The sequence below is a fragment of the Salvelinus sp. IW2-2015 genome, linkage group LG11, assembly GCF_002910315.2.
Source record: "Salvelinus sp. IW2-2015 linkage group LG11, ASM291031v2, whole genome shotgun sequence".
Classification (NCBI taxonomy): domain Eukaryota; kingdom Metazoa; phylum Chordata; class Actinopteri; order Salmoniformes; family Salmonidae; genus Salvelinus; species Salvelinus sp. IW2-2015.
In genome coordinates this window covers 36206693-36227865 of record NC_036851.1, presented here as the reverse complement: position 1 = coordinate 36227865, position 21173 = coordinate 36206693, and the positions used below count along the sequence as shown (strand labels likewise).

The 21173-nt window shown below is 41.5% G+C and overlaps 2 protein-coding genes across 2 annotated transcripts in view; one reads left to right on the top strand and one right to left on the bottom strand.

Moving 5' to 3' along the window:
* LOC111970299 (haloacid dehalogenase-like hydrolase domain containing 3) overlaps positions 1 to 21173 on the top strand; it is a 354076-nt gene that overhangs the window by 26059 nt on the left and 306844 nt on the right. The gene's annotated exons all lie outside the window — the stretch shown is intronic.
* The window catches only part of LOC111970707 (green-sensitive opsin-2-like), a 29021-nt gene that overhangs the window by 6441 nt on the left and 1407 nt on the right, over positions 1 to 21173 (bottom strand). The gene's annotated exons all lie outside the window — the stretch shown is intronic.

Here is a 21173-nt window from a genome sequence, read left to right as displayed (position 1 = left end):
CTTAGTATCTCATTTGATTGACTTAATATATAATTTCAATGATTTACTGAACTGTTTTTGCTAAGTTGTTCAAACAAGATACGAAGTTGTTCAAACGAGATAATTGCTATTTTGTCTAATAATGCCTAATTTGTTATGCACCTTGTCAGACAATGTAATGTTTGCTGCAGCCATTCATTCGCTGATTCCATCCATTGATATGACTGCCAGTTCTTCAGGGCAGCTTTTGAATGCCAGAGCATGTAATTGGGCAAGTGCAGAGAGAGAAGCAGAGCATAATTGAGCACATTTAAAAAAAAWTGTTGGCCTTCTCTCCAGCTCCAATTTCACTCTGATACTACTCAGCCACAAGCTCTGGACATGCTCTGCCTCAAATGTTGTGTTTCCTTTATCAATATTATTTTAATTAGGCCTATTCAGTTGTAATTATTTAGCCTACCACACCCACAGTAGCCTATTTCTAGTTTATATTTTAACATTAGGATTTGTGGTTTCTATTATGAAGGACATAAAATGTATTAACGGATATTTTAGGTAGGCAATACATAGGCTAATGTTCTTGGAATAGAAACACCCTAATATAAATCAATTTAATTAAGCTAAAATATCAGAAATAAATCGTAAATAATAAAGGGCAGTGTCAGCTCATTTTCATGAATAAAGTGGAATAAATATTTTTAAATGATTTGGGTACAGAAGCAAGCACCAACAAGTTTCATATGTGCATTTAGCGTGGGAAATCCATACGAAAAACGAAATATTATTAGAAAGACAAAAATACACAAATCTAAAATGGAAAAATACATTGAGATGAAGCTGCCCCCATGTGTGGATGCTAATTCTCAAAAATGTGGATATTTCTTACAGTGTCTATTCTGCAATTTTTTTTATTGGAGAATGCAAATAAGTAGGCGGCCAGTATGGTGCAGTAAACTTTAGTGAACGATTTATAGAAAATATATACAAAATAATAAATATAGGAGCAAATCAGCCTGAATATCAGGACACACAACTGCAACGTGTTTCGACTACTAATACCAGGAATCAAGGTAATACCCAGATGCAGACTGTCGAAGTAACCCTGTTTATTGTAGCAACAGGGGCAGGCAAAGACAGGTCAAGACAGGCAGAAGTTGATAAACCAGGGTAAGGAAAAGATACAGGACGGCAGGCGGACTCAGGGACAGGCAGGGTTCAGTAATCCAGAGGTGGAGCAAAGGTACAGGATGGCAGGCAGGCTCAGGGTCAGGCAGAGAGGTCAGGCGGGAGGGTACAGGGTCAGGACAGGCAAAGGTCAAAACCGGGAGGACTAGCAAAGAGAGGCTGGGAAACGATAGGAGCTGACAGGAAAAAGGCTGGTAAGCTTGAACGAAAAAGAGGAACTGGCAAAAAAACAGACAGAGAACACAGGCATAAATACACAGGGGATAATAGGGAAGATGGGTGACACCTGGAGGGGGGTAGAGACAAGCACAAGGACAGGTGAAACAGATCAGGGTGTGACAACTAATTCATACTCACGTTGCATCTGAAACTGTTCTTTAGAGTTTGCAACCCCTTCGTCCCCACAAAAAGTGTGTTTAGGGCGCCAGCTATGTTTATTCCACCAGGTCCTATTTATCCAGCTGTGAATACGTACTACAGACTGGTGCGTAAAGACATATCCAAGCTAAAGGCAATAGGAAATGTCAGAAATAACTTTACCAGCTCTGAGAAACAAGCCCTTAAATCTCCAGAATGACAAATACAGTATATAGTCATCCGCCCAGTGGACAAGGGAGGTGCTGTTACTGTACAAGAGAACACAGATTACTGGTGATAAATACAGCTCCACACTGGTAATCTGCAGTCCCAAAAATACTGTTTAATTATTGAAATTTCCAAAGGGACTGGATGAATCTTCTTTGTGATATCCCCAAAAAAAGGCCCAAAAGCATCTTAAGGCTAAGTTCATCGTTAAAACCTTCGTAGGAGCGTTGTTAAATTGCTGGAAATAAAAACAATTGAGCTCAGAATGACTTCCAATGCAATGCTATTGAAAGATCTCATTTCCGCCTCCCAGATTGCAGTTCCTATGGCTTCCAGTAGATGTCAAAAGTTTTTATACAAGGTTTTAGGCTTGTTTTGTTGAAAAATGAAGAAGTATCTGTAGTCTTTCCAAGTTGAGCGCCAGGGCAAAAGTAGTCTTCTTGCGCACGTGAACGTGGGCGCTCTTTGTTCTTTTCCTTTGCTATTGAACATAGTAATCTCCATCTGAAATATTATAATTTATTTAGATATTAGACAATCTGAGGATTAATAAAAAACATTGTTTGACTCGTTTGGACGAACTTTGCTGGTCATTTTTGGGAATCCTTTGTATGCATGTTGAAAGACTGGATTATTGAATTCAATTGCGCCAACTAAACTGTGTTTTTGGGATATAAAGAAGGACTTTATCGAACAAAATGACCATTCATTGTGTAGCTGGGACCCTTGGGATTGCAAACAGAGGAAGATCTTCAAAAGTAAGTGATTTATTTTATCGCTATTTGTTATTTCGTGATGCCTGTGCTGGTTTGGAAAATATGCTAATGTGAGGCGCTGTCCTCAGACAATCAAATTCTATGCTTTCGCCATAAAGCCTTTTTGAAATCTGACAACGCAGTTCGAATACCAAGATTCTAAGCTAAAGAATCATGTGTGACACTTGTATTTTCATGAATGTTAAATATCACGATTTTGTATTTTGAATTTGGTGCGCTCCGATTTCACCGGATGTTGTCGAATTTGATCCCGCTAGCGAGATCTCCGATCTAAGAGGTTTTAATTATAATCCACATAAAAATTCAAATTTCCTGTTGCTAAAGGATTATTTTCCTGATGCAGCAAACTAGCTCAAATTAAGATCCTACATCTGTAAGTGAGTCATTAGATGCTTTTTTTGCACTCCTGCGTCACTTTATACATTAAGTGCATTCAGAAAGTATTCAGACCCCTTTACTTTTTCCACATTTTGTTACATTACAGCCTTATTCTAAAATGGATTAAATAAAAAATTATCTTCATCAATCTACACACAATACCTCATAATGACAAAGCAAAAACTGTTTTTTTAAAGGAATGTTTGCACATTTATTAAATCTTTTTTTTTAAACATACGTAAGTATTCCGACCCTTTGCTATGAGACTCAAAATTTATCTCAGGTGCATCCTGATCCCATGATGACCCTAGAGATGTTTCTACAACTTGACTGAAGTTCACCTGTGGTCAAATCTATTGATTGGACGTGATTTGGAAAGGCACACGCCTGTATATACAGTTGAAGTCGGAAGTTTACATACACTTAGGTTGGAGTCATTAAAACTCGTTTTTCAACCACTCCACAAATTTCTTGTTAACAAACTATAGTTTTGGCAAGTTGGTTAGGACATCTACTTTGTGCATGATACAAGTAATTTTCCAACAATTGTTTACAGACAGATTATTTCACTTATAATTTACTGTATCACAATTCCAGTGGGCCAGAAGTTAACATACACTAAGTTGACTGTGTCTTTAAACAGCTTGGAAAATTCCAGAGAATTATGTCATGCCTTTAGAAGCTTCTGATAGGCTAATTGACATCATTTGAGTCAATTGGAGATGTACCTGTGGATGTATTTCAAGGCCTACCTTCAAACTCAGTGCCTCTTTGCTTGAAATCATGGGAAAATCAAAGGAAATCAGCCAAGACGTCAAAAATGTGTTCTGTCTCCTAGAGACGCAAAACGAGTCCTATATCGACATAACTTGAAAGGCCGCTCAGCAAGGAAGAAGCCACTGCTCCAAAACCACCTTAAAAAAGCAAGATTACGGTTTGCAACTGCACATGGGGACAAAGATCGTACTTTTTGGAGAAATGTCCTCTTGTCTGATGAAACAAAAATAGAAGTGTTTGGCCATAATGACCATCGTTATGTTTGGAGGAAAAAAGGGGAGGCTTGCATGCCGAAGAACACCATCCCAACCGTGAAGCACGGGGGTGGCAGCATCATGTTGTGGGGGTGCTTTGCTGCAGGAGGGACTGGTTCACTTCACAAAATAGATGGCATCATGAGGTAGGAAAAATATGTGGATATAATGAAGCAACATCTCAAGACATCAGTCAGGAAGTTAAAGCTTGGTCGCAAATGGGTCTTCCAAATGGACAATTACCCCAAGCATACTTCCAAAGATGTGGCAAAATGGCTTAAGGACAACAAAGTCAAGGTATTGGAGTGGCCATCACAAAGCCCTGACCTCAATCCTAAAGAAAATTTGTGGGCGGAACTGAAAAAGCGTGTGCGAGCAAGACTTACAAACCTGACTTAGTTACACCAGCTCTGTCAGGAGGAATGGGTCAAAATTCACCCAACTTATTGTGGGAAGCTTGTGGAAGGCTATCCGAAACGTTTGACCCAAGTTAAACAATTTAAAGGCAATGCTACCAAATACTAATTGAGTGTATGCAAACTTCTGACCCACTGGGAATGTGATGAAATAAATAAATGCTGAAATAAATCCTCTCTAATATTGTTCTGACATTTCACATTCTTAAAATAAAGTGGTGATCCTAACTGACCTAAGACAGGGAATTTTTACTTGGATTAAATGTAAGGAATTGTGAAAAACTGAGTTTAAATGTATTTGGCTAAGGTGTATGTAAACTTCCGACTTCAACTGTATAAGGTCCCATATTGACAGTGCATGTCAGAGCAAAAACCAAGCCATGAGGACAAAGGAATTGTCTGTAGAGCTCCGAGACAGGATTGTGTCGAGGCCCAGATCTGGGGAAGGTTACCAAAAAATAGCTGTAGCATTGAAGGCCCCCAAGACCCCGATGGCCTCCATCATTCTTAAATGAAAGAAGTTAGGAACCACCAAGACTCTTCCAAGAGCTGGTCGCTCGGCCTAACTGAACAATCGGGGGGTAGGGCCTAAGTCAGGGAGGTGACCAAGAACCCGATAGACACTCTGACAGAGCTCGAGAAGGACAACCATCTCTGCAGCACTCCACCAATCAGGCCTTTATGGTGGAGTGGCCAGGCGGAAAACCTCTACTTAGTAAAAGGCACATGAAATTTGCTTGGAGTTTTCCAAAAGGCACCTAAAGGATTCTCAGACCATGAGAAACGAGATTATCTGGTCTGATGAAACCAAGATTGAACTCTTTGGCCTGATTGCCAAGTGTCAAGTCTGGAGGAAACCTGGCACCATCCTTATGGTGAAGCATTGTGGTGGCAGCATCATCTTGTGGGGATGTTTTTCAGCTGCAAGGACTGGGAGACCGAGCAAAGTACAGAGGGATCCTTGATGAAAACCTGATCCAGAGCACTCAGGACCTCAGACTGGGGGCGAAGGTTCACCTTCCAACAATACAGCGACCTGAGCACACAGCCAAGACAACGCAGGAGTGGCTTCAGGACAAGTCTCTAAATGTCTATGAGTGGCCCAGCCAGAGCCCGGACTTGAAACAGATCGAACATCTCTGGAAAGACCTGAAAATAGCTGCACAGTGACGCTCCCCATCCAACCCGACAGAGCTTGAGAGGATCTGCAGAGAAGAATGGGAGAAACTCCCCAAATACAGGTGTGCCAAGCCTCTAGCGTCATACCCAAGAAGACTCAAGGCTGTAATCGTGGCTAAAGGTGCTTCAACAAAGTACTGAGTAAAGGGTCTGAATACTAATGTAAATGTGATATTTCAGTTTTTTATGTTTAATACACTTGCAAAAAATTCTAACAAACTGTTTTTGCTTTGTCATTATGGGGTATTGTGTGTAGATTGATGAGGAAAATAATCAATTTAATCAATTTTAGAATAAGGCTGTAACTTAGCAAAATCTGGAAAAAGTCAAAGGGTCTGAATAATTTCCGAATGCACTGTATAAGATCTCCGCTAAACATAGAAACACATGGTTAATCCGTCTCTTTGTGACTGCCAATAACTTCAGAACAAAGCTGACTACAAATCTAAAGTTGCCTTTGCAATTGATACAAACAAGCATTGTATAAAAAGATGGTTCAAATGAAAACCGAGATGACTGCATTCAAATATAAACAGTAAAGGCTATAGACTTATTTCAATCATATTATGAATTTCTTGTTCAATAAATGTAGTTATATTTTGCTACTTGTAGGCTACTTTTGTCTCTATGTTTCAGGATGTGTAGCCTAACACGTGTGCAATGATGTGACAAATCAGTGATTTAGTGCAGTTTATTGGGTAAGCATTAGAATAAACTGTCAGTATTTGCAGCCAACGGATGGTAATACTGCTTCTCTCTGGGAGCCGATCCGTCCTCAGTATTGTAAAATAATTATAATGTTAAAGTAATATTTTGATGGAGAAAGCTGATCTGATTTGTGCTCTCGAGTGGCGCAGCGTTCTAATGAACTGCATCTCAGTGCAAGAGGTGTCATTACAGTCCCTGGTTCAAATCCAGGCTGTATCACATCTGGCAGTGATTGGGAGTCCCATAGGGCTGTGCACAATTGGCCCAGTGTCATCTGGGGTAGGCTGTCATTGTAAAAAAAAAAAAAATCTAAACTGACTTGTAAAGGTAAAATAAAAAAATAAAACATCTGAGAGCAGCTGTCCCTTTCTTACGATCCTATCAGTATCGATACATGCCTCAACGACGCATTTAGCAAATGTTTTCTCTGCATGGTGTTTTGGGAAACACATTACATCTTCGGTGTTGTAGAAACGATGCATCGTTAAAACACTGGTAAGACTAAATCCCATCACCATCGGGAAACTGGGCCCAGGTTAGGCAGAATGCATGATTGGTAAATATACCCCTATGAATTGTGACACTTTTTTTTTACCAAAGACTCAACAATTAGACATTAGTTAAACTTATTCCTACTAATAAAAACGACTTGTCCAAATAATCCATGCGCACCTCAGAATATCTTACTCCCGATAGCTTGAAGTATTTGAAATAGCCTAATCGGTTGCTGTCAGCTTGCGAACAATAGTAAGGTTAGTAATTATTTGTTATTATTATGATATAACAAGTGAAACGTTTTAATTGAAGGCCTATCACAAACCTGTTTTTGTAGCATTTCTGGTAGGCTAATAAAACCATGTTTGCAGCAGAAACCAGCCTATGATCTCTCAAATTCATTCATTTATTGGTGATGGATACGTCAACTGTACGTTTAGGCTACTGTTAAAGTGCTCATATAGGCTGCTTCTCTGCCAGAGCGTGTGAGATAATTAGTCCCACCGCTATGTGAGGTCTATTCAATTATCTTATGAGATCACTACTCCCTAGATTGATTCTATTTATGGAAAACCATTGTTTACCTCTTGTGTCACATACAGTGCATCTCTGGAGAGACCTGAAAATTGACTGTCTTTCATCAAGCTGCCCACTCAAGAAAAAACGTAAAACTGTAACCAGTGCCTACAACCTGGTTCAGGTTGTCAGTCAACCTACCAGGGTAGTTACAAATAGCACAGGATTTAAATCATCATGTGTTGATCACATCTTTACTAATGCTGCAGAAATGTGCTTTAAAGCGGTATCCAAATCCATAGGATGTAGTGATCACAATTTAGTAGCCATATCTCGGAAAACCAAAGGCTAGGCCTAACATAGTCATACAATACGTTTTGTAGTGATTCTGATGTTATTTGTGGTGTGTAATGACGAGCAACCAGACGCTGCACTTGACACATTTATGGAATTGCTTATTCCAGTTACTAATAAGCATGCACCCATTAAGATAATGACTGTAAAAACTGTTAAATTCCCTTGGATTGATGAGTAATTGAAAAATGGTATGTTTGAGAAGGGTGAGGCAAAAGGTACAGTATGGCAAATAAGTCTGGCAGCCCAATCGATTGGCCAATGTATTGCAAATTAAGAAATTATGTGACTAAACTAAACAAAAATTAAAAATAAACTATACTATGAAACCAAAATAAATGATGTAAAGAATGATAGTAAGAAGCTTTGGACCACCTTAAATGAGATTTTGGGATTGTCACGCCCTGGCCTTAGTATTCTTTGTTTCCTTTATTATTTTAGTTAGGTCAGGGTGTGACATGGGGAATGTATGTGTTTTTGTATTGTCTAGGGTGGTTGTATGGTTTAGCGGGTTAAGTAGAGTAGATGGATTTGTGTTTAGTGTAGGTGTCTAGCTGTGTCTATGGTTGCCTGAATGGTTCTCAATCAGAGACAGATGTCATTAATTGTCTCTGATTGGGAGCCATATTTAAGACAGCCATAGGCACTAGGTTAATGTGGGTAATTGTCTATGTTGTACGTTTGTAGCTTGTGTGTGCACTTACGTCTTTAGCTTCACGATCGTTTGTTGTTTTGGTTTCAGTTTGTTAAAGTGTTCGTTGCGTGTTTTTCCTTTTCTCTAAAATAAAAGAGAATGTATTTTGCACACGCTGCACCTTGGTCCACTCTCTCTCAGCAAGACGATCGTGACAGGGATAAAAGTCAAACTCATTCATTGAATCAGATGGCTCATTCATTACAAAACCCACTGATTTTGGCAACTATTTTAATTACTTTTTCATTGGCAAGATAATCAAACTTAGTCATGACATGCCAGCAACAAACGCTGACACTACATATCCAAGTATATCTGACCAAATTCTGAAAGACAAGCACTGGACTTTTGAATACTGTAAAGTGAGCGTGGAAGAAGTGATTTATTTTTTTGGTCTATCAACAATGACAAACCACCGGGGTCTGACAATATGGATGGAAAATTACTGAGGATAATAGCAGACGATATTGCCACATCTTCAATTTAAGCCTACTAGAAAGTGTGTGCCCTCAGGCCTGGAGGAAAGCAAAAGTCATTACGCAACCCAATAATAGTAAAGCCCCCTTTACTGGCTCAAATAGCTGACCAATCAGTCTGTTACCAACCCTTAGTAAAGTTTTGGGGAAAATGGTGTTTGACCAGATACAATGCTATTTTACAGTAAACAAATTGACAACAGACTTTCAGCACGCTTATAGGGAAAGACATTCAAAAAGGTCAACACTTACACAAATGACTGATGATTGGCTGAGATATATTGATTATAAAAATATTGTGGGGGCTGTTTTGTTAGACTTCAGTGCGGCTTTTGACATTATCGATCATAGTCTGCTGCTGGAAAACATATGTGTTATGGCTTTACACCCCCTGCTATATTGTGGATAAAGAGTTACTTGTCTAACAGAACAGAGGGTGTTCTTTAATGTAACCCTCCAACATAATCCACTTAAATATCAATTCTCCAGGGTAGCTGTTTAGAGCCCTTTTTTCAATCTTTACTAATGACTTACAACTGGCTTTGTGTAAAGCCAGAGTGTCTATGTATGCGGATGACTCAACAATATACGTCAGCAACTGAAATTACTGCAACACTTAACAAAGAGCTGCAGTTATTTTCAGAGTCGGGTGGCAAGGAATAAGTTAGTCCTACATATTGTATTTGGGACAAATCATTAATTGAACCTTAAACCTCTACTACATCTCGTAATAAAAAATGAGGAAATTGAGCAAGTTGAGGTGACTAAACTTCTTGGAGTAACCCTGGATTGAAAACTGTCATGGTCAAAACATATTGATACAACAGTAGCTAAGATGCGGAGAAGTCTGTCCATAATAAAGCACTGCTCTGCCTTCTTAACAACATGATCAACAAGGCAGGTCCTACAGGCCCTAGTTTTGTCGCACCTAGACTACTGTTCAGGAATGTGGTCAGGTGCCACAAAGAGGGACTTAGGAAAATTGCAGTTGGCTCAGAACAGGACAGCATGGCTGGCCCTTAAAAGTACACGGAGAGCTAACATTAATGATATGCATGTCAATCTCTCATGGCTCAAAGTGGAAGAGAGATTGACATTCACTACTTGTTTTTGTAAGAAGTGTTAACAAGCTGAATGTACCGAGCTGTCTGCTTAATAAATCTTCTTAGGGCTATGCCCCTTTTTTCTATATTTCCACCTGAATGACGTGCCCAAAGTAAACTGCCTGTTGCTCAGGCCCTGAATCCAGGATATGCATATAATTGGTACCATTGGAAAGAAAACACTTTGAAGTTTGTAGAAATTATAATATAATGTAGGATAATATAACACAATAGATATGGTAGGAGAAAATCCAAATAAAAATCAATCAGATTTTTTGTTGTTGAGAGAGACCATGCACTTACATTGGCAATTATAAGGGCATACTGAAAATTAGCTCCCAGGATGCAATTCCTATGGCTTCCACAGGGTGTCAGCAGTCTATGTTCAAGGTTTCAGGCTTGTAACTTCCAAAACGAATAAGAAATATCAGTTTCAGTACAGGGACAGAGTCTTGGAAATTCGTGTTTGTGCGCGCCATGAAGAGAGGACACACCTGCTAAAGTGTGTGTCTTTCCGTAAAAAATATTATAGTTTGATTACATTTTAGGGTATCTGAGGAGTAGACAGAAATTTATTTTAACTTGTTGAAACAAAGTTTAGTGGTAGATTTTCGGATTCCTTTCGCTGCATGTTGAGCGAGTGGATTAATCAAATCGATGGCGCCAACTAAACAGACTTTTTGGGATATAAAGAAGGATTTTATCTAACAAAACAACACTACATGTTATAGCTGGGACCCTTTCAATGACAAATTAGAGAAAGATTTTCAAAAAGTAAGTGAATATTTAATCGCTATTTGTGAATTTATGAAACCTGTGCCGGTGGAAAAATATTTTGATGTGGGGCGCCGTCCTCAAACAACCGCATGGCATGTTTTCGCTGTAATAGCTACTGTAAATCGGACAGTGCAGTTAGATTAACAAGAATTTAAGCTTTCAACCGATATAAAGCACTTGTGTGTACCTAAATGTTTAATATCCATAATTGTTATGTTCATTTATTTGAATTGCGCGCCCTCCAGTTTCACCGGAAGTTGTCCCGCTAGCGGGACGCCTAGGCTTCTTAACTTCTCTGGGATATGTGGGACGCTAACGTCCCACTTGGCCAAAAGCCAGTAAAAATGCAGAGCGCCAAATTCAAATAAATTACTATATAAAAATCTAACTTTCATGAAATCACACATGAAAGACACCAAATTAAAGCTACACTTGTTGTGAATCCAGACAACATGTCTGATTTCAAAGAGGATTTACGGCGAAAGCACACCTTGCGATTATGTTAGGTCAGTACATAGCCACACAAAAACACAGCCATTTTTCCAGCCAAAGAGAGGAGTAACAAAATGCAGAAATAGAGTTAAAATTAATCACTAACCTTTGATGATCTTCATCAGATGACACTCATGGGACTTCATGTTACACAATACATGTATGTTTTGTTCGGTAAGGTTCATATTTATATTCAAAAATCTGAGTTTAGGCGGGACGCTACTGTCTCACTTGGCCAAAAGCCAGAGAAAATGCAGAGCGCCAAATTCAAATAAATTACTATAAAAATCATAATAAAAATGTAATAAAAATTAAATCACACATGAAAGATACCAAATTAAAGCTACACTGGTTGTGAATCCAGCCAACATGTCAGAATTCAAATAGGCTTTTCGGCGAAAGCAAACTATGCTATTATCTGAGTTAGCACCACAGTAAACAAAGAGAGAGAAGCATATTTCAACCCTGCAGGCGCGACACAAAACGTGCTTCTGTTGTTGGCACTCCAATATGTCCCATAAACATCACAAATGGTCCTTTTATTCGATTAATTCCGTCGATATATATCCAAAATGTCAATTTATTTGGCGCGTTTGATCCAGAAAAACACCGGTTCCAACTTGTGAAACGTGACTACAAAATATCTCAAAGTTACCTGTAAACTTTGCCAAAACATTTCAAACTACTTTTGTAATACAACTTTAGGTATTTTTTATGTAAATAATCGATAAAATTGAAGACGGGATGATCTGTGTTCAATACAGGATTAGAACAAACTGTAGCTAGCCTTCTGGTCATGCGCCTCTAACAAACAGGACACTTCGAGTGACCCTCGTTCAAGATGGCCGTACTTCTTCATTACACAAAGGAAAAACTCTCAACCAATTTCTAAAGACTGTTGACATCCAGTGGAAGTGGTATGAACTGCAAGAAGGTCAAATTGAAATCTGTATTCCCAATGAAAATCCATTGAAAAGAGAGTGACCTCAAAAAAAAAAATCTGAATGGTTTGTCCTCGGTGTTTCGCCTGCTAAATAAGTTCTGTTATACTCACAGACATGATTCAAACAGTTTTAGAAACGTCAGAGTGTTTTCTATCCAAATCCACTAATAATATGCATATCTTATCTTCTGGGGATGAGTAGCTGGCAGTTGAATTTGGGTATGCTTTTCATCCAAACGTGAAAATGCTGCCCCCTATCCTAGAGAAGTTAAACTACTGGCAAAAGGTGTATGAGCTGTACACCCATGCATACCCCACAAGACATGCCACCAGAGGGCTCTTCACAATCCACCAGTCCAGAACAGACTATGGGAGGCGCACCTTATGGAACAGCGGGGACTGTGAAGAGACAGACACAAAGGTACAGATACATGCATACGCATACATTGTAATATTGTTGTACAGTGGTATTTTTCTGTCGATATGTAGTGGTGTAGTAATGTTATATTGTACTGTTTTATCTTTCGTTTTATATGTAATGTAAGTGCTTTAATGTGTTTGGACCCCAGGAAGAGTAGCTGCTGCCTTGGCAAATGGGGATCCCTAATAAATACAAATACAAATAATAGATTTTGAGAAATAGAATCCACACCTGGAGGCAGCTTCTCCTCAGTGGAAAGGTAGGCCTTACGTTTGAAGGTACCATGCTCAGATTCCTAATGACTTCTCAGATTTAATCATTTGCAAACAGGGACATTTTTTTTGCAAACAAGACACAATGATTTGGCATTGGAGAAATATGATAAGATGAACACATAGGCCTATCTTTCTGTTCATTCTTAGCCTGTAATTCTTAGCCTGTAATTTATGTGGTATTAAAAAAATGTCTGCTTATATGTAAAATGACGTAGAATTGCATGAAATGTTCATTGAAGGCTATTTTTTCTCGGACCTGCAAATACGACAATAGATTTATGCAATGCTTTTACTATAAAGGAGATCTTCCCACCCCTACTCTTGTCCATGGTTATCTGCCAAACCACAACCTTCTGGCCTACAGCCCTGATCACTATCAAGATTCTTGCATTGCCATGTAATTATTTTGGACAAAGAACACTTTATAAAACTGTATATCTAAGGCTCCTGTCTGTCTAAGAAGTGAGGGTAAATGGTAGATATGTTCTCTGCTATCCACTTTGTTTTAGTTATTATTTTGGGTATGGGGAGGGTCACTTGTCTTTTTTTCAAGTGTTCAGGAAGGGTTTAGGTAAAATATACTGAACAAAAATATAAACGCAACATGAAAAGTGTCTGTTACATGTTTCATTAGCAGAAATAAAAGATCACAGCAATTTTCCATACGCACAAAAAAATTATTTCACTCAAATTTTGTGCACAAATGTGTTTACATCCCTGTTATCCTTTGCCAAGATAATCCATCAACCTGACAGGTGTGGCATATCAAGAAGCTGATTAAACAGCATGATAATTACACAAGTGCACCTTCTGCTAAGGACAATAGAAGGCCACTCTAAAATCTGCAGTTTTGTCACATGACACAATGTCACAGATGTCTCAGGTTTTGAGGGAATATGCAATTGGCATGATGACTGCAGAAATGTCCACCGGAGCTGTTGCCAGAGAATTTAATGTAAATTTCTCTACCATAAGCTGCCTCCAATGGGGTTATGGTATTGGACAGGCATAAGCTATGGACAATGAACACGGTTGTATTTTATCGATGGCAATTTGAATATACAGAGATACCGTGATGAAATCCTGAGGCCCATTGTTGTGCCATTCATCTGCTGTCATCACCTCATGTTTCAGCATGATAATGCATGGCCCCATGTCGCATGGATCTGTACACAATTCCTGGAAGCTGAAAATGCCTCTGTTCTTCCATGGTCTGCATACTCACCTGACATGTCACCTATTGAGCATGTTTGGGATGCTCTGGATCGATGTGTAGGACAGCGTGTCCCAGCTAACTCGTATATCCAGCAACTTCGCACAGCCATTGAAGAAGGGTAGAACAACATTCTACAGGCCACAATCAACAGACTGATCAACTCTGTGCAAAGGAGATGTGTCGCGCTGCATGAGGCAAATGGTGGTCACACCAGATACTAACTGGTTTTCTGATCCACAGCCCTAAGTAAAAAAATAAATAATCTTTGACCAACAGATGCATATTCTCAGTCATGTGAAATCCATAGACTAGTGTCCTCAGATCCTCAGATCCTCAAAAGGTTCTACAGCTGCACCATCAAGAGCATCATGACTGGTTGCATCACTCCCTGGTATGGCAACTGCTCGGCCTCTGACAGCAAGGCACTACAGAGGCACTACAGTGCGTACGGCCCAGTACATCACTGGGACCAAGCTTCCTACCATCCAGGACCTCTATACCAGGCGGTGTCAGAGGAAGGCCCTAAAAATTGTCAACGACTCCAGCCACCCTAGTCATAGACTGTTCTTTCTGCTATCACACGGCAAGCAGTACCAGAGGGCCAAATCTAGGTCCAAAATGCTTCTTAACAGGTTCTACCCCCAAGCCATAAGACTCCTGATCAGTTAATCAAACAGCTACCCAGACTATTTGCATTGCACTCCCCCCACCCCGTAATTTTACGCTGCTGCTGCTCTCTGTTAATTATCCATGCATAGTCACTTTAACTCTACCTACATGTACATATTACCTCAATTACCTCGACTAACCGGTGCCGCCGCACATTGACTCTGTACCGGTACCCCTGTATATAGCCTTGCTATAGCCTCGCTATTATTATTTTACTGCTGCTGTTTAATTATTTGTTACTTTTATTTTACATTTTTTACTTATCTATTTTTCACTTCACATTTATTTTTCTTAAAACTGCATTGTTGGTTAAAAGGGCTTGTACAGTTGAAGTCGGAAGTTTACATACACCTTGGCGAAATACATTTAAACTCAGTTTTTAAAAATTCCTGACATTTAATCCAAGTAAAAATTAGGATCACCACTTTATTTTAAGAATGTGAAATGTCAGAATAATAGTAGAGAGAATGATTTATTTCAGCTTTTATTTCTTTCATCACATTCCCAGTGGGTCAGAAGTTTACATACACTCAATTAGTATTTGGTAGCATTGCTTTTAAATTGTTTAATAACTTGGATCTGTCACGAATCCCGCCGAAGATGGTGCCTCTTCCCGTTCGGGCGGCGCTCTGCGGTCGTCGTCGCCGGCCTACTAGCTGCCACCGATCCCCTTTTCTGTTTCATTTTTGTTGTGTCTGATTTGTTGCACCTGTTTGGTGTTTAGGTTTAATTGTGGGCTATTTAAACCCAGTTGGCCCGCCGACTTTTGTGTGGGCTTGTTTTTCTGTTTGTGGTGTTTCGTTCATTTCTTGTGGTTCTGTTCCTATTCTGTTTAGTCCTGTTTGTTTGGACTGGGATTTTACGCGCCCTTGTGTGTGTGGCGTGACCGTCTCTCTGGTATTTTGGAACATTAAATCCACGTCCTTTTTGAACTACCCTGCTCTCTGCGCCTGACTCCTTCACTCACCACTTTTGGAAACCTGACAGGATCAAACATTTCGGTTAGCCTTCCACAAACTTCCCACAATAAATTGGGTTAATTTTGGCCCATTCCTCCTGACAGAGCTGATGTAACTGAGTCAGGTTTGTAGGCCTCCTTGCTCGCACACACTTTTTCAGTTCTGCCCACAAATTTTCTTTAGGATTGAGGTCAGGGCTTTGTGATGGCCACTCCAATACCTTGACTTTGTTGTCCTTAAGCCATGTTACCACAACTTTGGAAGTATGCTTGGGGTCATTGTCCATTTGGAAGACCCATTTGCGGCCAAGCTTTAACATCCTGACTGATGTCCTGAGATGTAGCTTCAATATATCAACATAAATTTCCTACCTCATGATGCCATCTATTTTGTGAAGTGCACCAGTCCCTCCTGCAGCAAAGCACCCCCACAACATGATGCTGCCACCCCTGTGCTTCACGTTTGGGATGGTGTTCTTCGGCTTGACGATGGTCATTATGGCCAAACATTTCTATTTTTGTTTCATCAGACCAGAGGACATTTCTCCAAAAAGTACGATCTTTGTCCCCATGTGCAGTTGCAAACCGTAGTCTGGCTTTTTTATGTCGGTTTTGGAGCAGTGGCTTCTTCCTTGCTGAGCAGCCTTTCAGGTTATGTCGATATAGGGCTTGTTTTACTGTGGATATAGATACTTTTGTACCTGTTTCCTCCAGCATCTTCACAAGGTCCTTTGCTGTAGTTCTGGGATTGATTTGCACTTTTCGCACCAAAGTATGTTCATCTCTAGGAGACAGAACGTGTCTCCTTCCTGAGCGGTATGACGGCTATGTGGTCCCATGGTGTTATACTTGCGCACTGAGTTTGAAGGTAGGCCTTGAAATACATCCACAGGTACACCCCCAATTGACTCATAATATGTCAATTAGCCTATCAGAAGCTTCTTAAGCCGTGACATCATTTTCTGGAAATATCCAAGCTGTTTAAAGGCACATTCAACTTAGTGTATGTAAACTTCTGACCCACTGGAATTGTGATACAGTGAATTATAAGTTAAATAATTGTTGGTAAACAATTGTTGGAAAATTTACTTGTGTCATGCACAAAGTAGATGTCTTAACCGACTTGCCAAAACTATAGTTTGTTAACAAGAAATTTGTGGAGTGGTTGAAAAATGAGTTTTAATGACTCCAACCTAAGTGTATGTAAACTTCCAACTTCAACTGTAGGTAAGCATTTCACTGTAATGTCTACTGTACCTGTTGTATTTGGTGCATGTGACAAATGCAATTTGATTTGATTTCAATTGATTTCAATTGACTGATTTCCTTATATGAACTGTAACTCAGTAAAATCTTTGGAATTGTTGCATGTTGAGTTTATATATTTGTTCAGTGTAGCTAAAGGGAGGGCTATTCATTTTTATTTCAGAGAGTAACAATTTTCTCCATCTAACCCTTTTTATAAATAACCTTCACTCCCTTGATCTTTCCTCTGTTTTCTCATATCACAGCCATTAAACTCTGTAACTGTTTTAAAGTCACCATTGGCCTTATGGTTATGTCCCTGAGTGGTTTCCTTCCTCTTTAGCAACTCATTTACGAAGGACCCTGTATCTTTGTAGTGACTGGGTGTATTAATACACTATCCAAAATGTAATGAATGACTTCACCATGCTCAAAGGGATATTCAGTGTCTGCTTTTTTGTTTTTTACCCATCTACCAATAGGTGCCACTGGTCTTTGTGGTTGAATCTAAGTTCACTGCTCAACTGAAGGACCTTTACGAAAATTGTATGTGTATGGTACAGAGATAATGTAGACATTCGAAAATCAGGTTAAACACTATTATTGCACACGGAGTCCATTCAACTTATGTAACTTGTTAAGCACATTTTTACTCCTGAACTTATTTAGTCTTGCTATAACAATAGGGTTGAATACGTATTGACTCAATACATTTTCAGCTTAGAATTTTTTATTAATTTGTAAAAATGTGTAAAAACATAATTCCAGTATGGTATTATGGGGTTTTGTGTGTAGGCCAGTAACAACAAATCTCTATTTTATCAATTTTTTATTCAGTCTGTAACACAGTAAAATGTGGAAAAACTCAAGGGGTGTGAATACTTTCTTGAGGCACTGTGTACTGTTCATAAGCTATGAGCTACTGTGTTCGCCTACAAACTACACATTTCTTTTGCCTGAGGATTAGCAAGCAAAACAACAGCATAATCAAATTTATTCTTGAATACTGCCAGGCATTGATGCAATCATGCAGTAGATTATATCCATGAACACAATAACAATTAATTTACCATCTTGCCTAACTCTTAGGGGAGAGTGGGGTAAGTTGAACCAAAGGTGAGTCACCCTTGTTTCTAGGGAACCATACACAAAATGTATAATTTGACCAAATATTTAGGACGAGGTTTATAATTTCATGGATTCTGTAAAGGAAGCAACCCCATGGAAAAAGTGGAAAGCAAATTATGTCCAAAAAACAGATTTTCACCAAGTCAAATACATTTGTGTTAGAGGTTTCATGATGTTTGCATTTAAACCAAAGCAGATCATTTTAAGATTGTTCTATAAATCGGTTGGGTTCTCTATGTGTGGTACTAAAAATGTGGTACTAAACCTAGCATGGAAGTGCATCCAAGTAGATGTGTGAGCTAATAGTCACATTTTTGGCCTTCGGGTAAATTGAGCCAATGGCCGTGTTTTCATCCCAGCCATTATCGCTGAGATATGAGGTACTGTAACAACAGGGCATGGCCTACGTTAAAAGTGTTTTAAAAAAGTACAAAGTGTTTGTTAGGTGTTAAACCTCTGTTAAAAGATGCTTAAAATGATTAAAAGACAAAAAAAAGTTATTGTGATTGGGTTGAATTGTGTTTGGGAAATAAATATAGATATGGTTTTAAAAAGGTAGTGATAATATTGAATTAAGTTGAGAAATTTGTAAGCGGCTTAATTTACACTGTCCCGCTGTAACGGTCGTCTTGTGGTGAATGAGCGGACCAAGGCGCAGCGGGTGATGAATACATAATGATTTATTTAAACAAAGACGAAACACGAAGAACACTTGAGAAATTACAAAATAATAAACGAAGTCAACAGACCTGAACAAACGAACTTACAATATACGAAGAACGCACGAACAGAAACAGACTACATACACAGCTCCAAAATGAGGGACAGCTCCAAAATGAGGGACAGCACCGGACTGAGGGGCGGATCCTGGCTGGCTGGCTCTGGCGGATCCTGACTGGCTGACGGCTCTGGCGGGTCATGGCTGGCTGACGGCTCTGGCTTAGCCTAATGTGTTCGGCCGGGTATGATTCTCAATCAGAAGCAGCTGTAAATCGTTTTCCCTGATTGAGAAATCATACTTAGGCAGCCCGGGGTTACTGTGTGTGTTTTGTGGGTGGCAGTCTGGTGTTGTTCTATGTTAAGTGTCAGTGTTAATTGACCTTGTATGGCTCTCAATCAGAGGCAGGTGTTTGACGTTCTCCTCTGATTGAGAACCATATATAGTAAGGTTGTTTCACATTGTTTGTTGTGGGTGGGTCTCTTTCGTGTCTGTGTATGTCGCACCACACGGACTGTTTCGTTTTCGTTCGTTCGTGTATGTAGTCTGTTTCCTGGTTCTTCGTATATTGTAAGTTCGTTTGTCAGGTCCTTTGACTTCGTTTATTATTTTGGATTTCTCAAGTGTTTCTTCGTGTTTCGTTTTTGTTAAATAAATCATTATGTATTCATCACCCGCTGCGCCTTGGTCCGCTCATCACCACAAGACGACCGTTACAGAACCACCCACCAATCTAGACCAAGCGGAGTGTAAAAGGGCAGCGACAGCAGCAACAGAGGACACAGGACTCGTGACTTGGGAGGAGATCCTGGACGGCAAAGGACCCTGGGTTCAGCCAGGAGAATATCGCCGTCCCAAGGCGGAGTTGAGGCAGCGAAGGCAGAGAGGCGCTGGTATGAGGAGGCAGCGCGGCGACGCGGTTGGAGCCCGAGAGTCAGACCCAAACATTTATAGGGGGGGGGCACACGCAGAGTGTGGCAAAGCCGGGTAGGATACCTGAGCCAACTCCCCGTGCTTACCGTGGAGTGACAGAGCGTCGTACTGTCAGACACCGTGTTATGCGGTAAAGCGCACGGTGTCCCCAGTACGCGTGCTTAGACCAGTGCGGGCTATTCCACCTTGCCGCACTGGCCGGGCTAGGTTGGGCATCGAGCGAATGTCATGAAGCCGGCCCAACGCATCTGGCCTCCAGTGCGTCTCCTCGGGCCGGCGTACATGGCACCAGCCTTACAGATGGTGCCCCGGTTCGCCAGCATGGCCCAGTGCGGGCTATTCCACCTTGCCGCACTGGCCGGGCTACGGGGACCATTCAACATGGTAGGGTTGGGAGGCTCGGTGCCAAGAGCGCGTGTCCTCCTTCACGGTCCGGTATACCCGGTGCACCTCCACGTACCAGTCCTCCAGTGGCAGCCCCCCGCACCAGGCTGTCTCCGGTTCTCTCTCCAACCTGTCCAGCGCTGTCAGAGCCTTCATCCTCTCCAGCGCAGCCTGAGTCTGAACTGCCTGCCTTCCCAGCGCTGTCTGAACGCCTGCCTTCCCAGCGCTGTCTGAACTGCCTGCCTTCCCAGCGCTGTCTGAACTGCCTGCCTTCCCAGCGCTGTCTGAACTGCCTGCCTGCCAGCGCTGTCTGAACTGTCTGCCTGCCAGCGTTGTCCGTCTGGCCAGAGCCGTCCAGCCAGGACCAGCCAGAGCCGTCCAGCCAGAACCAGCCAGGAAGAGCCGTCCAGCCAGCCAGGACCAGCCAGAGCCGTCCAGCCAGCCAGACCAGCCAGAAGCCGTCCAGCCAGCCAGGACCAGCCAGAGCCTCCAGCCAGCCAGGACCAGCCAGACCGTCCAGCCAGCCAGGACAGCCAGAGCCGTCCAGCAGCCAGGACCAGCCAGAGCCGTCCAGCCAGCCAGACCAGCCAGACCGTCCAGCCAGCCAGGACCAGCCAGAGCCGTCCAGCCAGCCAGGACCAGCCAGAGCCGTCCAGCCAGCAGGACCAGCCAGAAGCCGTCCAGCCAGCCAGGACCAGCCAGAGCCGTCCAGCCAGCCAGACAGCAGAGCCGTCCAGCCAGCCAGGACAGCCAGAGCCGTCCAGCCAGCCAGACCAGCCAGAGCCGTCCAGCCAGCCATGACCAGCCAGAGCCGTCCAGCCAGCCATGACCACCAGAGCCGTCCAGCCAGCCATGACCAGCCAGAGCCGTCCAGCCAGCCATGACCAGCCAGAGCCGTCCAGCCAGCCATGACCAGCCAGAGCCGTCCAGCCAGCCATGACCAGCCAGAGCCGTCCAGCCAGCCTATGACCAGCCAGAGCCGTCCAGCCAGCCATGACCAGCCAGAGCCGTCCAGCCAGCCATGACCAGCCAGAGGCCGTCCAGCCAGCCATGACCAGCCAGAGCCGTCCAGCCAGCCATGACCAGCCAGAGCCGTCAGCCACATGACCGCCAGAGCCGTCAGGCCACCATGACCCGCC